At 44.6% G+C, this 18,303-nt stretch overlaps 1 long non-coding RNA gene across 2 annotated transcripts; it reads right to left on the bottom strand.

Annotated features, from left to right (window-relative positions):
- Positions 1-14,181: 14,181 nt before the first annotated feature.
- LOC114840845 lies at positions 14,182-17,177 on the bottom strand. Of its 2 annotated transcripts, none has more exons than XR_003782861.2 (6): positions 16,882-17,177; positions 16,611-16,796; positions 16,388-16,483; positions 16,147-16,204; positions 15,801-15,935; positions 14,182-15,605 (listed from the first exon to the last, which is right to left on the bottom strand). It is a non-coding gene; the product is annotated as an uncharacterized LOC114840845 (long non-coding RNA). The 2 variants fall into 2 exon arrangements; XR_003782860.2 differs by having other exon boundaries at positions 16,147-16,201; positions 16,882-17,176.
- Between the last annotated feature and the right edge of the window lie 1,126 nt (positions 17,178-18,303).

Raw genomic sequence — 18,303 nt, 5'->3', positions numbered from 1 at the left:
CAGCTCTGAACAGGCCTGTCCTGATCCGCATTTTAAACGCAAGTAAATGGAGTTTACCCACCGCTCAAATGTCAGAAATAGAGTTTATCCATCTGTTAAGAGTTTAGCTCCAAATAGAATCTATGTAGGACCCTACCAAACTTAAAACATTACACAACCACACTGATTTATCCACATACAATTGTGCTCTGATCAAATAACCTGTCATGGTGCGGTGAGCAGCAGCGCCAACGTGCCATATTTTCACAAGTTCCCATATTCTCACGAACACATCCCGGACTGTCACATGTTTTCAATCCTTCACACCAGGGGCCTGTTGCACAAAACCAGGATAAGGGATTAAGTTGGGATATCCAAGTTATCCTGGATTAATTTAGCTTTGACTTGGTTGCACAAAAGCAGACTGAATTAAACCCAGCCAAGTAACCATGGAGATTTATTCTTTGCAGCTAGCCTGCTCCAGAGCAGGCTAACAGCCAGGCTAAGATTAATCCTGGAGTCTTATGTGTTAAATCAGCTGCCGCTCTGATCCGAAATAAACGTCTTTAACAGTCATTCCGTTGTCTTCTGAATGTGTTCTGCTTTATTGTTATTAACACGCATTACTTGTCACTATTGCTGTGACGAGTTTGATTTAATTCCTACTATTGCAGTTTAGATGGTTTGAAATGGTTGATGAATTTGCAACAGGGATTTCAATTAAGTCAGTGATGAGGGCAATATATGAAGTCCCATTCACCTGTGTTCCTCCCTGCACCATGGCATGCCCATTTCTGAATGACGTTTTGGATGAAGAAGCGCTGATATTTAGACGTGCTTTCAAACGTGAGAGGGTGTTTCGGGAAAGATCAGACCCTTTAGCTTTTCCCGACGAGTACCTGCATGAGAGGTATGGATTTACTGGAGATGGAATCCGTTATTGTGTGGCACTGCAATTTTTTTAGAAGTGGCATGTTTTTATATGCCGTGGGACAAATGCCGAAATTCTAAATAAAGGCACTATTTGCCGTTGTGTCAGAAGTGAGTTTGGCACTGAAATCCTTGGCACACATCTTTATTACCTTCGCTGGCCACAGAAGAATGTGCCTCATCTAAGAGATTTCTACAAGATTGCAGGTAACATGAATTACAGATTACAAAAACGTGTTACATTACAATAGTCACAGGATATACTCAGACTATTTTGTGTTACAGCTTTCCCTAATGTCATTGGTGCGCTGGACTGCACACAGATCCACATTAAACGCCCCTAAGGGGCCCACGAGGGAGATTGTGTCAACAGAAAATCCTTCCACAGTATCAATATTTCATGTAAAAATTAGCCCAAATGTATTCTGTGCATGACATGTATACTGAATAGGAAACATTGCATTGTTTCAGATGATCTGTGATGCTGCCTGCATCTTTACCAATGTGGAGGCAAAGTGGCCTGGGTCCGTCCATGACTCCCGAGTTTTAAGGTCCAGTACCATTTCCCAGCGACTATCACAAGGTAGGCCACACACATTTCACTGATAAACACAATTGCGTCAAAGGTTTTACTTGTGTAGTTGTAATGATTTCATTTTGTATTCTCAGGTGAATTATCTGGCGTTCTGCTGGGAGACAAGGGTTATGCCTGTGAGACATACCTTCTCACTCCCCTTGCAGACCCTCAGACAAAAGCACAGAAAGGATACAATATTGCCCATGCAAGTCAATGCCAAGGCATTTGGCCTTCTCAAGTCACGATTTCATTGTCTCCACCACCTGAAGGTCACCCCAGACAGGGCCTGTGACATTACTGTAGCCTGCACGGTCCAACACAATATTGCCTGTCTGAGAAAGGAAAGGGGTCCAGCAGTGGCACCGGAGATTGAGTGGGACAATGCAGCTATATTCCCAGATGACATTAATGGCAGGCTGGCCAGAGACCAATACATTATTTCAGATGGGTGATTTCATTGTCTTGTCCTTCTCCAATAAAGGATTGTTTGTGTTACTCCTTAATTAGGCCTAATGTTTTATTCGATATTATAGTAGCTTACTTTGGTTTCATAACCTCAATTTTCATCTCACCTCACTGAACTAATAACTTTGCATAGTGTAGTGTACATTCATCAGACAGGGAACACCACAATGCTTCTTAAGCTTTTTATTTTAGTGCTGTCACTTGCCAGTTTGGAGCTTGGGAGAGAGAAAGAAAAACATGATTAATACATTGTTTTACAGATGAGCTAACAGTGTGGATTGAAGTTACTTATTTTTCTAGTTTCTGGATTTTCCTCAGTGTTCTATTCTTGATTTCTATACCAAGGTCCAGATTCTGGAGAGTCCTTAAACTTACAGCAATCTGTGCATCTGCCAGCTCTATTTGCTTGTTCAGATGTCATGTATACAGACATCTTACAGTTTGTGAATTCTGTAAACCACCCATTGATTAGCACAGCAGGAATTGTGCATAATTCAGATTTCCATTAGCCCATACTTACTATGTTGCCAGGCTGGCTGTCATACTGTACTGCGTCTGGATCCTGTTACATACAGATCCTTCCATCACAGGCCTTCCTTGGTTCAAATCAAGGAAGCCCCCCCCCCCCCCTACTCAAAGACACCTACAGTACAACCAGCACATTTAGCACACAACGAGATACAGCACTGAAACCGACACATAAAACAAGCATATTAAAAGCAATTAAAACAGTGTACAACTTTTCTAGAAAGTAGATATTTTTAAATACGCATTCAGTCAGTCCGCTATTGTCTGCCAGGCTTTTTCTCTCAGTTTAATAACAGCCGCCGTATTTCCTTTTCTGCACATTATATGCTTTACCTCCTCATAACTTTCCATAATTAGTTGCTGCTCCTCGGGTGAAAAATATGCCGCACGCGTCTTCTCCATTTCTGAATCTGTGATCGATAACGTGGTCTATTTAAGAACGCCGTGGACGTGCACTTATCCCGACTATCTACACCTGGCTTGACATAGCTTCACCTTCTCATTCTGGCTCGGCAAACGTGCAACCGATTAAGCCGCGATGAGCGGATCAAGCTAAGTCAAGCTGCGCTTTTTCAGTTATCCTGGATTTCTTCATTCTACTTTTGTGCAACAGGCCCCTGGTGTGAAGGATTGAAAACATGTGACAGTCCGGGATGTGTTCGTGAGAATATGGGAACTTGTGAAAATATGGCACGGTAGCGCTGCTGCTCACCGCACCACAACATAATCCGCAAAGAGCAGAGACGAAATCGTGTGGTCCCCAAACCTGACACCCTCCGGCCCCTGGCTGCACCTAGAAATTCTGTCCATAAAAATTACGAACAGAACCGGCGACAAAGGGCAGCCCTGCCGGAGTCCAACATGCACTGGGAACAAGTCTGACTTACTGCCGGCAATGCGGACCAAGCTCCTGCTTCGGTCGTATAGGGACCTGACAGCCCTTAGCAAAGGACCCAGAAACCCCTTATTCCCGAAGAACTCTCCACAGGATGCCGCGAGGGACACAGTCGAACGCCTTCTCCAAATCCACAAAACACATGTGGATTGGTTGGGCAAACTCCCATGAACCCTCCAACACCCCGTAGAGGGTATAGAGCTGGTCCAGTGTTCCACGGCCCGAACGAAAACCACACTGTTCCTCCTGAATCCGAGGTTCTACTATCGGCCGTATTCTCCTCTCCAGAACCCTGGCATAGACTTTCACGGGGAGGCTGAGAAGTGTGATCCCCCTATAGTTGGAACACACCCTCCGGTCCCCCGTCTTAAAAAGAGGGACCACCACCCCGGTCTGCCATCCCAGAGGCACTGTCCCTGACCGCCACGCGATGTTGCACAGGCGTGTCAACCAAGACAGCCCCACAACATCCAGAGACTTGAGGTACTCAGGGCGGATCTCATCCACCCCCGATGCCTTGCCACCGAGGAGTTTCTTGACCACCTCTGTGACTTCAGCCTGGGTGATGTACGAGTCCACCTCTGAGCCCTCATCCTCTGCTTCCTCAATGGAAGACGTAATGGCGGGATTGAGGAGATCCTCGAAGTACTCCTTCCACCGCCCGATGACATCCCCAGTTGAGGTCAGCAGCTGCCCACCTCTACTGTAAACAGCGTTGGTAGGGCGCTGTTTCCCTCACCTGAGGCGCCGGACCATTTGCCAGAATCTCTTCGAGGCCAGCCGATAGTCCTTCTCCATGGCCTCACCGAACTCCTCCCAGGCCCGAGTTTTTGACTCCACAACCACCCGGGCTGCAGTCCGCTTGGCCTGCCGGTACCCGTCAGCTGCCTCAGGAGTCCCAAAAGCCAACCAGGCCTGATAGGACTCCTTCTTCAGCTTGACCTCATCCCTTACTTCCGGTGTCCACCACCGGGTTCGGGGATTGCCGCTCGGACTCAATATCTCCAGCCTCCCTCGGGATCCAGTCGAAGCTCTGCCGGAGGTGGAAGTTAAAGATCTCTCTGACAGGAGACTCGGCCAGACGTTCCCAGCAGACCCTTACAGTACGCTTGGGTCTGTCCAGCTTCCACCCCCGCCATCGGATCCAACTCACCACCAGGTGGTGATCAGTTGACAGCTCCGCCCCTCTCTTCACACGAGTGTCCAAGACATACGGCCGCAGGTCAGATGAAACGACAACAAAGTCAATCATCGACCTGCAGCCTAGGGTGTCCTGGTGCCACGTGCACTGATGGACACCCTTATGCTTGAACATGGTGTTTGTTTTGGACAAACTGTGACTAGCACAGAAGTCCAATAACTGAACACCACTCGGGTTCAGATCAGGGGGGCCGTTCCTCCCAATCACGCCCCTCCAGGTGTCACTGTCGTTGCCCACGTGGGCGTTGAAGTCCCCCAGTAGAACAATAGAGTCCCCAGTCGGAACACTTTCCAGCACCCCTCCCAGAGACTCAAAGAAGGTTGGGTACTCTGCACTGCCGTTCGGCCCGTAGGCACAAACAACAGTGAGAGACCTATCCCTGACCCGTAGGCGCAGGGAAACGACCCTCTCGTTCACCGGGGTAAACTCCAGCACATGGCGGCAGAGCTGGGGAGCTATAAACAAACCCACACCAGCCCGCCGCCTCTCACCATGGGCAACTCCAGAGTGGTGAAGAGTCCATCCTCTCTCAAGGAGTGTGGTTCCAGAGCCCAAGCCGTGCGTAGAGGTGATCCCGACTACCTCTAGTCGGAACCTCTCAACCTCACAAACAATCTCAGGCTCCTTCCCCGCCAGCAAGGTGACATTCCACGTCCCTAGAGCTAGTTTCCGTGTCCAGGGATCGGGCTGTCTAGGCCCCCGCCTTCGACTGCCGCCCGATCCTCTCCGCACCGGCCCCTTATGGTCCCTCCCGCAGGTGGTGAGCCCACAGGAAGGTTTATCCGATTTATTAGCTGAAATATAATTAAGCTTATTCGAATTTTGTCTAATGTCTTTAACCATCCATGGTCAACGAAAAATAGATTCGCCATAATCGTCCGATTCCAATGGTATATTATTTGTAGCCACTTTCCTGAAGCGTTCCGTGTATAATTGGGGTTTTCCGTGTATAATATGGGTTGTATAGTTGTATAGTTTGGGTTGCTATGAGAACCTTTCACCAGGCAATGACATTGCCAATGCATCTTAGAAAGGCTCATTTGTACACGACTATGAATATTACATGCGTATACATCACTATATATGATGTTTTGAACAATAATACATCGTTTGTATTATATATAAGATATAAAAATTAATATTTAGTCAAAATAGTATGGGGATGTTCTTGAGTTTTTGGGAAGAAGTTGGTAATTTTTCTGAGTTTATAAAATATATAAGTCGAAACGTAACTAGCGATCTAGTGCTGCCACCTGCTGGCCGTTTTGTGTCATTAAACTAAAGGAACCGTTATATTGGGTTTTTATCTTTTATGTTATAGTGTTTCATTTCTAGGTTGAAGAACCAAATTTTTTGGGGGTGCCTATATTTTTTACCTTCTATTATATAATTATTTCATTATTTTCAACCCAATTACAGTGTAATTTGATATTAAAGGCATGAAAGTATGAGGAAATACCATTGACACAAAATCTCATAATGCTTTAAAAAAAAAATCTTGATGCTGAATGGCAGAAATGTTTTCCGAAAACAATTTTTTTGCCTTTCAAACAGATGAGTTTTATAAATAGTGACCCAGAAGTCTGTTTTTATGTGTTTTTATTGTAGCCAGAGGGGTTGCTATTAAAAGGATACATCATAATAGGTTGTATCTGTTACAGAAATGAATCTAGGACCCAAAATGTCCCACTAGTGAAATCCGGCCGAAAGCCCCATAGGCTACCAAGGGTTAACCTTATCCATCAACATATTGTCCATTTCTATTTTTTTTCTTGCAGTTTACTTTATATTGTTTGGTCTCCATTTTTAAGTTGTATTTCCATTAATTTAATGTCCTGTTTTATTTTAGCCGTGTTCCCCTCAAAACTAGCTTTCCTTTTTGCTGCAAAGGCTATCATTACCCCCCTTATATATGCTTTAAAGGAGTCCCATATAATACCAATATTTGGCTTATCTTGAGGATGAGGTTGTTGCACATTACTTCAAATAAAAATATTAATTTGTTCTTTTACATAAGCAACAAATAGCGTATCCATTAAATATTTCCTATTCATTCTCCAAATTCTATGTTGTAGGGTGTTAACCTTCGGAATCATGGTGCAGATAACTGAAGCATGGTCAGATATCATAATATTATCAATTTCACATGAAATACAATTATTAATTCCCTTTTGAGACACAAAAAGATAATCCAATCTACTATAACTATTCTGAGTATTTGAGTAATAAGTGTAATCTTTTAAATTTGGATGTAAAGTCCTCCATATATCTTGAAGAGCATTAACGGAAAGACATTTTTGTAAATGTTTTGGAACATTGACCTTCCTAGTTTTTGTTGGGGTGTCAAACACACTAAAGATACTATTTAGGTCTCCTCCCATAATTATCAGGCCTGTTTGTGAACTATCCAGTCTTACTTGAATATCTTTTAAAAAGGCCATATCTGAAGCCGGAGGCCTATAAATGCTCAAAAGCGTATAAAGTTCCCCAAATAGTTCACATTTGATTATAAGATATCGACCGTACGGATCTTAATGCTGTGACACTAGCTTAAAGGGTATTCTCTTATTAATCAAAATTCCAACTCCTCTACTTCTAGATGTATATACTGCCTCAAAGGCCTCCCCCACCCATCTTCTTTTCAAGAACTCGATTTGGCCAGCTCTAAAATGAAGTTCTTGGAGAAAAACTATGCCAGCGGACATTTTTTCCAAGTAATAGATAACTTTATGTTTTTTTGAACCCTCCTGTAGACCATTTACATTCCAAGTTACTACTTTAAATGTATTTAACATATATTTTATACTCCTTGTATGCATTTTTGTTTTATTATTTTAATTCTAATTTATATGATTTAATATAATTTTTTTGTGATATTGGCCAAACTGCATAGCCCAACCCCATCTGCAGATTAACTTAATCAAAATTAATAGGAAGCACCTAAAAAATTCTAACAAGCCTTCTTCCATCGATACCAACATATAACATATAAACACATAACATTTACCCCAGAACGCCCTCCTTTTCTCCCGCACCGCCGTCGTCATGTCAGGCACCACTCTGAAGTTGCAACCCTCTATTTGTCTGCGGGTTCCTTTCCAAATATACGACCTCTTCTGATAGTGGTGCAACTTAAAAATGATAGCGCGTGGGAACCCGGTATCATCTCTCCTGGCCCCAACACGGTGCGCCCTTTCAAAATCCTCTTCTTTAAGCTCCAGCTTCCACTTTTCCGCAAAAGTTTTAACCAAGAAAGCAGACATAGGCAAATCCTTCTCACTACTGTGGATATATTGATTGAATAATTTGTTAAACTGTTGTGAGCATTCAGGCAAAATATTAAGTGTCTGTGTCACAAGCTGAAACTGAAATGTTACAAGTAGAGAAAAGGAAGTGTAGGAGAGCAGACAGCCTGTCTTTGACAAAACAGGAAACGCACACTATTAATAACGCACACACATATTGGGGAAATTCAAGATATAAAACATAATGGGCAAAGATGACGCTTGGGGTGCATTTACACATATAAGGTATAGAACATAAATTGGACCAATGGCACACTTGCTTTGCTAACATAACTCCTTGATCTTCGGACATTGTGCGGCGACACTTGTCTCCAGAAGCTTCTGTAATAAACGGATATACTATACGATAATTGACCTGACTCCTGTGTGTCATTTTCCTATCCAACAAACCAACTCGGGGAAGTGTTAGACTTCAACAATTTTGGGGGCTCGGTCCGGGATTGGAAAAAGGAGAAGGAATTCGACCTGGTCCAGACAACCTACACGAGATTCACAGGTTCCTGAGCCGGCTCATGATAAAGGTAAGCAGAGCCTGTTATATCTAAATCTGCATATTGGCTATGAACTAAATAGTGAACCTGTGGAAAACGTAGTGGGGTACTGGTTTAAATTCAGGAGGGCGAGGCAATTGGTATTTGTTCTCGGGTTGACTACCCCAGACCACTTCCCGACGGGGACGGTGGAGATTGTAAGTAAGGGACTTGACAATCAGTTGGGTGAACGGCCCGAGGAGATAGGGACACCGCGAACATAACGGGTAAGATAGGATCTCACATATAGATAAACACTAGTAAGGAGATGGACGGGGAGTATGAGAGAGAAGTAGATGACGATGGGTGGGGTCCAGGTACGGGAAAATGGAAGAAATTGGGGATACAGGTGGCAAATGTAATGACAGTTGTAGGCAGGATGGACCCAATTCAGAAAGAAAAGGAAGAGATAGAAGAGAAATTGCAACAAGTGGTGAGTGAGGCAGGACTAAGGATGGATGAAAGGAGACCATTACATGTAATTTTGTGGGATGAAGAGAAGGATTGTGCTAAGAATCGAGATAGAGTTAGGGACAAGAAGGACACAGCAAATTTGGTCAAGAAAAGGAGATATAAAGATGAGGAGAAAGAATGGGAAAAACACAGAAAAGAATGGTGTAAGTTTGCAGTGTGGTGTCAGGGAGTAGAGCATCTGAAAAAGGAGAAAAAGGAGGAGAAAATTAAGGAGGATAGGAAGGAAGGAGAGCTAGAACCCCCAGCATATGAAGACAACCCGGTGTCGCCTAGTATGAGAGAAGTGAGAAGGGGAAGAAACTAGGAGAGAATAAACAGGATGAGGTTAAAGGGGCCAGGAAGAAAAGGTCAGGCAGTGCTAAAGGCAGGTTAGGTGAGGACACAAGGTCGGGGTCAGACGATAGTGACACAGTGAGAAAGACAAAAAATAAGCAGAAAAAAGGAAATTCACATAGAGAACGGGTGTTACTCTCGGGGAAAGCAGTAGGGAGATGGAATGACTCAGACGAAGACCCCGACGCAGACAGTAGTGGAGATTGGAGTAAGAGAGACGTAGATGTAGACCCTCTGCCGCGTTCGCCCCCACCAGAACAAGAACTACACCATGACGCATTAGAATCGGTTCAAAGGACTAAAAATAAAATGTATACGTGGTCACAAGCAGGGGAAGCTAGTGGCGTTGGGTTTCAGCTGCCTCTCTTTAGAGTGGGAGGTGGCGAACCGCGGTATAAACCATTGGGGCTGGGAGACAAACAGGCATTGGTAGATAAATTACCCCCGATGGGAGAGGGAAGTGGACTGTGGGTGGCACAATTTGATAAACTCACAGCCGGTCAAATGTTGGCACTGGGGGACTGGAGGGAAGTAGCCGCCCGAGCCGTGTCCGCCCAGGCTATGACTGAGATAGAAAAAGGGGCTGCCACTAGGCGGAGCCCTGACGACACCCCTTTCAGTCAGGTGGTCAGGCGCATAGCCACGGCCCTGAGGGAACGATTTCCCTTGCCCGCTGGGGCCCCGATTCCCAAGTTACCTTGGGAAAAAGACCAACACCCTAGACAGTATCTAGAAGCATGTAAAGAAGCATGGACCAAACACACAGGGCACCACCTGGGGAAGGGAGGTCTGCAGCAGGAGTGGTTTAGAAGGGCGGTCTTAGAGGGACTTCCAGAGAAAATAAGAAGAGGGAATGATGGCAAATCCTGACTTGCCGGGTAGTGAATCACACGTATGGGAAAGACATGTAGTGCATCATTTACAGAGGGCTAAAGACGAGGAGACAGAGAAAGACAGACAGATACAGGGACTGGAAGAGAAACTGTTGCGCTTACAGCTGGTTGAAGCCAAAGTGAGGTTAAATGAAGGGAAAAAGAAACACAGACAGATGGCAGCCCTAGGCTCGGGAGAACCTGACACACCCGACTTATACCCTGTTCTCACATGGGCACCCCAACCTCATGGTGGCCAGAGGGCATTCACCGCGCCCTATCGACCAGGGACTTCGAGGGGAGGTTACAGTAGGGGGAGGGGGCGGGGCAGAAGGCAGAGGTGCTCCAGGAGCCCAAGTCCCATACGGAGCCTGTTTTACGTGTGGGGACCCGAACCACTGGTCCAAAGAGTGCCCACGGAACGCTGGGAGGGGCAGAGGATATCCAAACCAAGGGGCAGCTCCAGTTCCCAACCCACATGCCGTCCCACCACCTAGAGCACCTGGCCAGTACCCACTCTCTTATGATGGAGGGTTGGACCAGGAATGACGGTCTACAGGGAGGGGAGGGGACAGCGGGGGAAAGGCAGACCCTGTGCTGTCCCTGAATGTCGACGGGAGGGACTTCCCCTTTCTGGTTGACACAGGTGCCACTTTTTCCATCACCGCCCCTCCCGCCACAGGACTACTATCCTCCAAGACAGTGGAAGTTGTGGGGTTTGAGGGAGTGGGACAGACTTTGCCAGTGACATTTCCTCTTAAAACGATACTGGGTTAACAGGCCCTCAGCCATCCGTATGTGGTGTCGACAAACACACCAGTGAACTTATTGGGGAGAGACTTGTTGATAAAACTGGGGGCTAATATCTTATGTTCACCAGATGGACTAACTGTCACGTTACCAGACGGGACATCGGCGGTGTGCGGACCTGAAACCACACGCAAAGGGCAGTACCTGGTACAACCGGTGAAGGGGGAAATAGCGGAGATATACTGGGGACTATTGATACCGGAAAAGCCGGACAAACAGGGCATTTTATCCCAGTACTTCAAGTGGAGGCCGTGGATCTCCCTCCTCGAGCCGTACTTTCCTCCGCCAGACCCCACACATGTAACCCTATTTTATGATCGGCAGGGCGATGAGGTGTATAGAGAGGGGTTTGGGGATGTAGTGTGTGGGGACACGTGGCAGGTCGGATCTAAATTAATATATGTAGGCCCTGAAGGGGTAGCGACAGATGTACAGTTGACAGAGGAGCAGGATCAGTGGTACATGATGGCAGAGGAGTCCGTCCCGCATGTGTCACTGGCCCTGCATCCTAAACACCAAGCAAAAGACCTGGGGCCCATGGTTAAAAGGGCGGTCGAATGCACTGATTGGACACTCACTCAGGCGCCAAACGTATGGTACTCACCCAGCTGTAAGACGTATCGGTTAGAGGCACCAGGGACATATTGGGTATATTTAGAGCGAAGGGAGATAACTCTGGATCATGGGAGGGAAAAGATGGATCACCCTGTAGCCACAGCCAGACTTAATGAGTTACCTGACTCACTGTGGTCCAAGGGTCCCACGGACGTGGGGCTCACCGATTGCCCACCGGTCACCTTTAAAATCAGACCGGGAGAGCCCATATGGCTGCCCCAATACCCACACAAACCAGAGGCAGAGGAAGGATTGGATGTGACATTGAATGGTTTGTGGCCCACAGGGGTGTTGGAGGAGTCAGGCTCCGCGTGGAACACGCCTATCCTCCCGGTAGAGAAGAAAGGGACAGGGAAATACCGTATGGCCCATGATCTCAGAGCTATTAACAACATTTTACTCACACCCACTATACCGGTACCTAACCCGTATGTAGCACTCACTAATTTGACCCCTGATCAAAAATGGTTCACCTGCATTGACCTGGCTAACGCTTTTTTCTGTCTCCCACTAGCAGAGGAACTTTGTGATTTTTTTTCTTTCTCACATAGGGGTTGACAATGGCGATACACGAGACTACCACCGGGGTTCGCGCTTTCCCCTGGTAGTGCTAGTTAAAGAGCAGGGAATGCATAAACTTAAAGCCACTCTCAATTGGACTTGCCCGGCCGACCAGGCCTTCATTTTGCTGAAACAACAACTAGCCACCGCGGCTGATCTGGCCATACCCGACTACACAAAACCCTTTTTTCTAGATGTTTCTGAAACAGGACAAGTCATGAACGGGGTCCTGTTTCAGAAAAAAGGGGGAGATAGGAACATCCTTATGTACAGCATGCAGCGGGGGTAGCGAGACTCATTCAAAAATGCGCACACATAGTGATGGGGCATCACCTTCAGATACTCACAACACACAGTGTAGTGGCGTATTTAAATTCACAGATGTTCACTATGACTTCCCTCAGGCAACAACACCTAAGCAAAATTCTCGGGGCTCCAAATTTGATTTTCACACATGAAGGGATAAATATGGCAGACCGAATGGGGACGGGGCTACCACATGAGTGCGTGCAAGAGGTAGTGAGGGAGAGTAAGACCCGAACCGATCTGGAGGCAGAACCCCTCCCAGGGGCAGAGGACCTCTTCACTGATGGGTGCTGTTTTAGACAAGAACAAGACGGGCTGAGGGCGGCCTTTGCGGTAGTGAAACTAACACCAGAGGGTTTAGTCACGCTGAAAGCAGAGAGGCTCCAGGGGATGCAATCAGCCCAGAGAGCAGAAGTGAGAGCAGTGATAGAGGCCCTCAGACTGGCCCAGGGAAGGAGAGTAAATATTTACACAGATTCGGCATACGCAGTAGGCGCAGCGCACGTGGAGCTAGGACAGTGGTTAAAAGCGGGGTTTAGAACAGCAGGAGACAAACCGATTAAACACGAGGCAGAGATGAGAGAACTAGCTGAGGCCCTAGACCTGCCCGAAAAGGTAGCCATCATAAAATGCAAAGGCAAGATAATTCAAATAGTGTATTAGCTCAGGGAAATCAAGCGGCAGACACAGCAGCAAAACAGGCAGCAGGGTACACTCTGCGAGTGAACCTGCGTGAAGTTGGCCCCCCCCACCAACGCAAAACGTCGTCAAACTGCTCGTTCGTTTGTGCTCCGTTTGTGCTGGTTTGTGCTGTAAAAAGTTTTGTTTGTGCTGCTTCCGTTTTTTAGATATTAACATAATATTTTTAGGTCAATCTGAGGTCAACCAGTCCCCCCACATTCTCCAAATTCACCCAAAATAGTCTTGATCGTTTGTGCTACGTTTGTGCTGGTTTGTGCCGGTAAAAGTTTTGTTTGTGCTGCGTTGGGTTTTAAAATATTCGACATTGAATTATAGACGATTACGTCACCAGCCCCCCCACATGCTCCAAATTCACCCAAAATACTCTCGTTCGTTTGTGCTACGTTTGTGCTGGTTTGTGCTGTAAAAAGTTTCGTTTGTGCTGCTTCGGTATTTTAGATATTAAAATAATATTTTTTAGGTCAATCTGAGGTCAACCAGCCCCCCCACATTCTCCAAATTCACCCAAAATAATCTAGTTCGTTTGTGCTTCGTTTGTGCTGGTTTGTGACGGTAAAAGTTTCGTTTGTGCCGCGTTGGGTTTTAAAATATCAGAAATGTAATCAAATTAATATTTAGGCCTATAGGCTACAAACAAGGCTCACTGAATAAAATAGATAAATCAATGGTCACAAGATCAAAAAAAAAGCTCTGTATTTCGGTTTGTAGTTAATCAGTAGCCTATAGCCTATGAGCATTTTATTTCGGTTTTGTCTATTCAATCTCTAAAATGTTAGATGCTAATAAAGATGATTTAATAGAACATCATGCAATTTCTTATCAGGTTTTTTCTAGTCCTGTAGTGTTTAATAAAATGTTTTTCTTTTATTAGGCCTATGTCACTCTTATCTTCTGCTACTCTATGAGCAAAATGGATTTGTGCGCGTGTGCCATCAAGTCGTAGTTTAAATGTAACTTCAGCATTTTTGGGCAAGAAAACAGCTAAACTATCCTCGAGGTGAGCACACTTTAAAAGTAGAATTGACGAAGACGTTCTGTCATCACATAATTTGTTCAATAAACAATTATCCTCACTTCAGTGTCTTGTGATTGTATTTAATTTTTACGAGTCTCATCTGCTACACTCCACTCCCACCACTAGGGGCAAGTGACACTTCCATTCAAGAATGCTCTTGTATAAAATTGTGTAGAGTTAGTGGAGAAAAGGTCGATATAAATCAAACTACAAAAGTCGTTACTAATCCAAATTTCTGAACAATGTAAGTATACATTGTTTTAAAACTGTCTGTTACAATACTAGTAGCTGCAAGAATATTGTACAACATTCAAGAGAGCTAACCTTGTTATTGAACAGAAACCTCAATAATAACACTTCTATTACTAATTTAGCTATGAAATGCTATTTACAGTTGCACAAAGTTTCATTTTAGTATTAAAAAACGACCATGGGTGCAACTGTATTTAACATTTCATAGCTAAATTAGTGATAGTGTTAGCAATGAATTTTCAGTTCAATAAAAAATGACAATCTAGGGGTGAACATTACCATATTGGTCCTAATATAAGATATATTATCCATCTACATTATCCTTACTATATTATATGATCATTATATTCAGACCAATACAGTAATATATTAAAACAAATTTATGCTGTACATGATATTTTTTGGAATCAGAATAATTGAGGGTAATTATGTTTTGCTTATGCCAGATGCCCAAGAAACCAGCAGTCGACAGGGATTCCATTTTCACAGTCCTGTGTTCATCAAAAGAGGCCATAATCCAAAATGGCAACATAGCTACTCCTAATGAGAGCATCTGGACAGAGCTTAGTAAACAGCTAGACAACAAGATCACTGCAAAGGCACTATACACTTTTGTTAAATTAAACAGACACAACATCTGGAATGCTTTAGGGTTTACTCATGAAAGTGATCATGAAACAAGTGGCAGTAGTGATGACACTGATTTTGAGCCAGGGTCGCTTTCCTCCAGTCCAAAAGATTGCTGCAATTTTGATTTTGAAGTTCCATTTTAGAAATGGATTGAATTTATGCCTGAAACAGTGACATACAAAAACAAGTTCTCTAAAACAAAAAAAAAGGAATACACAATTTTGAAGCCTGGTATCTGGACGCATGTGATAAATCATCACATTTGGCAAGAAGTGAAATGCCCCTGCACATTTACTTTTAAAAGAGCCAAAGTCTATCCATCAGTCACAGACAAATATATTGTAATCAGAGGCAACTGTAAGGAGTGTCGTGGCCAAATTCACATAAATGTGACAAAAAGCCTGAAATAAACAGCACAATGATGTTCAGGTGTTCACTTAAAAACACTGATGACTCCCTGCACACTGGCTGTTCCAAACGTCCGATGTCTGGTAACTTGCGTGTGCAGATATCCAAAGAACTGTGTGAAGGTAGAAAGGAACCCCATGTATGGAGGGCATCAGAGGCAATAAAGCTGATGGATTTTGGAGATCCTGAGCCAAGTCATCTGCCTAATTTGGCCACCCTGCCCAAAGCAAAGCAGGAGAGAAATGTTTTGGAATTAGGCGACAAGGATCCTATTCTGTCATTGCAGATGCTAAAATACAGTGCCCCTCACAGTGGTAGCATTAAAGACATTGGACTAGACAAGTTTTTTTGTCACTATTGGAGCCAAACACAAATGTATATGTACAAGACATTATTAAAGACATCTACTAACCCCACTGTGAGTTTTGATGCAACTGGCTCAGTGGTGAGGAAACTACAGAGACCAAATGGCAAGTCTGGCCATATATTCCTTTATCAGGGTGTTGTGGCAGGGGGTGAGAGCTCAAGTGTCCCAGTGGTGCAAATGCTGTCAGAGAGACATGATGTTAATGCCATAAAACATTGGCTGACAGAATGGATACGCGCAGGTGCACCTACTCCAAAAGAGGTTGTGAGTGACTTTTCTCTGGCTTTGCTCAGAGCTTTGGTCAAGGCTTTTACTTCTCATCCTGATCTTAAGACCTACATCAATGAATGTTGTGGTGTCTTACTCGGTAGACAGTCAGCAAAAGTCCCACCTTGTTTCGTGCAGGTTGATGTTGCTCACTGCATCAAGATGATCTGCCGGTGGGACTGCTTGAAAAAAAAACACTCCGCATTAAAGATTTCTTTGTTAGGTCAATAGCTCAGCTTCTCATGTCACAATCCATGGACGATGCAAGAGAGCTACTAAGATGCATTACTATTGTGGCTCTTAGCGAAACAGAGGGCAGTGACAGCTCTGGAGCCCCACTCATTTCAGAAAGGTGCAAGAAATACCTAAAAGCCAGAATTGCAGAAGAGTGTGTCATCATTCCAGATGTAGAGGGTGCGGACCTGGAAGAAGTGGATCCATGTGACCAAACACAGACAGACCTGCAGCAGTGGGTAACAGATATATGTGAGGAGAGCAGGTCACTTGCCACATCTAATGGTGATCATGACAATATGCACTTCCTCCCTGAGATTATTCCAAATATAATCTGGCTTGCAAATTACTTACCTCTCTGGACAGGGGTAATGATCCCTCACTTCCGGAGCTCCAAAATCACTGCAAGTTCAGCCAATGTCGAAGCCGAGTTTAAAAACATCAAACGCGGCCTTTTCAAGCATGAACACTTGCCTATTCGAGTGGATCGATTCATTGCTCGACATCTGTCCTTCATTGAAGGCAACATGCGTGTTTTTTCTGCAAAACAAAAGAGTGTGGAAAAAGGTGAAGAGGATGAGGCTGTTGCAACAGAGATCGACACAGGAGTCAGTCCACTACCCACCACAACCTGCAGGATTGATGGAAGGCCAGAGGTGGATGCTTCCTGCTCTGGGAAGTCTGACACTGTCACAAACATCCATCCAACAGATGAAGAAGCTGTTGAAAACTGGAGAGGCTTAGCAGTTCCACCCAAAAAGAGGAAGAGGAGTTCATACCTCTCTCCGTGTCCTGAATGGCTCCATGCAGATCCATCTGTGAGAGGGAAAAGACTCAAAGTGGACCTGTTGAAAAATGGAAACAATCAACAGCCTGTTAAACTCAGGAAATCAAGAATCTCTGTGCTGAACACATGTGCATTTGATGCTTTTTGTCTCTGTGCTGAACACATGTGCATTTGATGCTTTTTGTCAATGCTTATGTTGTGCTTACTGTGATAGTGTAACTTTTGAAAATATTGTTTGCAATGAGGATTGCAACAACCTCCTCCAGCTAGTGAAATCCATCACCACAAAGGGTCTGAATGCACAGGCCTACATACAGAGGGCAAAACTGATGAGCGAAATATTCAAAGCTGTCCGACTGAAGTCTGGTGCTCTCCAAATTGATGCACAATGCCACACATTTCCACTATCATTGAAAAGTCAATGACAAAACGCACTTGTGTTTCATTAACAAAATAGTGCTCTTCACAGAATTGTGGTCTCAGCAAACAAGTCACAAGGGAAATTGCATTTGTTTGTATTTCTGTGGCTGTACTGCAGGCTTCTGGCATGGCTCATCTTCAGACCGCGGTGGAAGAAGGCCTTGACCTTCCGGAGTCCCCCTGCCTCAGGCCGATCCAAAGTCTGTCACAGTGTCCCTCTGCAATCAAGCCAGATACCTCAGAAAAAGTGCTCTGTGCAGGGAAAGTTTCTCACAGTTACAGTCTGGGAGAACTTATGTGGATTGACACTGACCTGGGAAGCAACTCCACAGAATTTCCTTTGAGTGAATTTCCCTCCAATCTGATGCTCCAGGGAAAGAGATTTACTTTACGGGCAGTCATTGCTTTTAGAGGAGGCTTAACCCAGGATGCTCTTGGACATTATGTGGCCTATTGCAGGAGGTCTCCATGTGTCTGGGAGATGTATGACGACCTGAGAAGTGGAGTGACAGGAGCATCAGATAAAAGCAAAATATGCCCACATGCTGTATTATACACAAAAGACTGATTGCACTATTTAATTTCACAACTTTAATTATTTTTGTCGAACTTTTTTGTATGCCACACACCCTTGTTTTCCTACTCCTGTTAGGAGAAGTAGTGTGCTATTTTATGGACGTTTGCACTCAAGTCTATTATTTTGTGTGGTATATTTGGTTTGAAGACAAAGTGTTTTTAAGTTTAATGGATGTTTTTTTTTGTTAATGGATGTTCAATAAAAAAATAGAAAATAGCAAATAGCTTGTCATGTTTAATAAAAAAAAAAGAAGCCATAGTGAG

The sequence above is a fragment of the Esox lucius genome, chromosome 14, assembly GCF_011004845.1.
Source record: "Esox lucius isolate fEsoLuc1 chromosome 14, fEsoLuc1.pri, whole genome shotgun sequence".
Lineage (NCBI taxonomy): Eukaryota > Metazoa > Chordata > Actinopteri > Esociformes > Esocidae > Esox > Esox lucius.
The sequence above is the reverse complement of the archived record's forward strand: the minus strand, read 5'-3'. Positions and strand labels throughout refer to the sequence as shown.